This window comes from Penaeus chinensis, chromosome 11 (assembly GCF_019202785.1).
Source record: "Penaeus chinensis breed Huanghai No. 1 chromosome 11, ASM1920278v2, whole genome shotgun sequence".
NCBI lineage: Eukaryota > Metazoa > Arthropoda > Malacostraca > Decapoda > Penaeidae > Penaeus > Penaeus chinensis.
This window is the reverse complement of record NC_061829.1, coordinates 10,604,045-10,606,626: the sequence shown is the minus strand read 5'-3', so window position 1 is coordinate 10,606,626 and position 2,582 is coordinate 10,604,045.

The following is a 2,582-nucleotide window of genomic DNA, read 5'->3' as shown; positions in this document are numbered from 1 at the left end:
ATTATGGGTGTATTTTATCATTTATAATCCGCTTACGGGACGATTAAGCTGGAAATCCGCAGAGTTGCTGTGTGAGTGTACAAGGTATCAGCTGATTGCCTACGTGTTTGCTACATGTTCGATCTATTGCTATTAACTCTTGACAGCGAGCTATGGATAACCGATCCAAAGCTATGTAGTCTGTAATTAATTCACTGGTGTTTGTTGATTTGTCTTTTTTCTTGTTTGTCTATTTAGTTATTTGTATCATTATTGTTTATGTATTATTATATCTAGTATTATCATCATTGGTATTATTATTATCATTACACACAAAATAAATTCTAGTCTTGTTTTGATGCATCGGTTGGAATAATTCATATTCAAATTGGAAATATAAGACTTTCATAAACAGTGAACAGGAAAAAAATTGATAGTTGAATTATATAGGGTATGAAGTCTAAAGTATATACAAACTGCTCTAGAGTTATTATTGTAGAGAAATATTAATCTAAGTTTAATCTGGATGAGTCAGAACTTTTGTATTTCTTATCTCCTTTCTTTATTTCCTCTCTCTCTCTCTCTCTCTCTCTCTCTCTCTCTTTCTCTCTCTCTCTCTCTCTCTCTCTCTCTCTCTCTCTCTCTCTTCTCTCTCTCTCTCTCTCTCTCTCTCTCTCTCTCTCTCTCTCTCTCTCTCTCTCTCTCTTAATATCATTCTCGCCCTTCCTTTTCCTTTCCCTTCTTTCATTATTCTCCCCCCCCCCCTACACACCTCTAATCTCTTGCCTCTTTCTTATCCTCGTCCCCGTTACTTCCCCATAATTACAAATAAACCAAAGAATTTCAGTGACACATCGGAACAACTAGTCACGTATTTCTTTAGGGAAGCCTTTATAAAGCCGCCTGTGCCCTGATTTGGTGCTCAGGGTTGAACACGTGATGAGATATCCTTTCCATGGGATGAGTTGATGACGTCATGGGTGCTTGATTGTCCGTCTATCTGTTTGCTTGTTTACTTCTCGCGGTCTGGTGGTATGTGGGTGTTTGTTTCTCCGTGTGTTTTTGTTTTGCTTGTTTGCTTATCGTGTTCCAGTGGTAATATTGATTGTCTGTCTGCTTGTTTACTTCTCGTGTCCCAGTATATGAGTGTTTATTTGTCTGTCTGCTTGTTTGCTTATCATGTTCCGGTGGTAATATGAGTGTTTGATTGTCCAACTGTCTGTCTGCTTGCTTGCTTTTAATGTACCAGTGGTAATATGAATGTTTGTTTGTCCGTGTGTTTGTTTGCTTGCTTTCTTTTCACGTGCTAGTCGTTATATTAGTGTTGGATTGTCTGTCTGTCTGCTTCCTTGCTTTTTGTGCTCTGGTGGTAATGGCGGAGCTTGTTTGTCTTCTTGTTTGTTTGTTTTTTTCTCGTGTTCCAGTTACAATATGAGTGCCTGTCCGTTTGTTTGTCTGCCTGCTTTTTTTCGTGATCTAAAGTATTAATATGAATGCTTGTTTGTCCGTTTCTTTCTTTATTTGTGTAATTGTGAAAGCGTGTTTTAGGATATACATACGGTTATTGATTAGTTTGTCTTTTCACTGAACTTCACATTCAGGGCTGGAAAAGCTTAAAGAATCTCACACATAAATAAGAAAAAGAAAAATTTCAACTCCATAGAGTATGAAAATCTCCTCCCCCCTCCCCCCCCTTCTATTACCTCCCACTTAAAATGAAAAATGAAAAAGAAAGAAAAAAAAAAATATGGAGATTAATCATACTTATTGCATCGATCTTGATAAAATTTCTGAGATAAAATAACCCTTTTTTATCATATCTCTGAACAAATGCCATTGGGATGCATTTAGTTACCGGATGATGCAATGGGGCGTTTAAGATTTAGAAAGGCTCGTGAAGATGTAAATTTCCAAAACTCAAATTAATTTCGATTGATTTTTTTTTTTTTTTTCTTTTTACGAAGGGGGGGGGGGGGGGAGTAATTTAAGGATTTTCCGTTCTCATGATTTATTCTTGCAAAGTCTGTCCAGTATATTTTGTAGTATAGCGAAAGAATGTCTGAATTAAAAAAAAAAAAAAAAAAAAAAAAAAAAAAAAAAATAAATAAATAAATAAATACGAGATTCGAACCATGATTTTTTCGAAAGTCGTTATACATGTTTCAGAATGTTCATGATTTCTATTATTGTTATAATTCTTATATTCTTCCTTCTCCAACACTATTACTTCTTCCTTCCTTTCTTCTTCTTTTTCCTCCTGGTTCTCCAACGTCAGATCACCTCCTCCTCTTTCTCCTTCCCCTCTTCTTCCTCCTCCTCCTCCTTCTCCTCCCTCTCTTCGCCTTTTCCTCCTCCTTCTCCTATCCCTCTTCTCCCTCGTTCTCCTCCTTCTCCTTCCCCTCTTCCCCCCCCTCCTCCTCCTTCTCCTTCCCTCTTCGCCTTTTCCCCTCCTTTTTCCCCCCCTCTCCCTTTTCCCCCCTTTTCCTTCCCCTCTCCCCCTCCTCCTCCTTCCCCCCTCTCCGCCTTTTCCTCCCCCTCCCTCCCCCTTCCCTCCCCCCCTTTCCCTCCCTCTCTTCCCTTTTCCCTCCTCTCCCCTTCCCCCT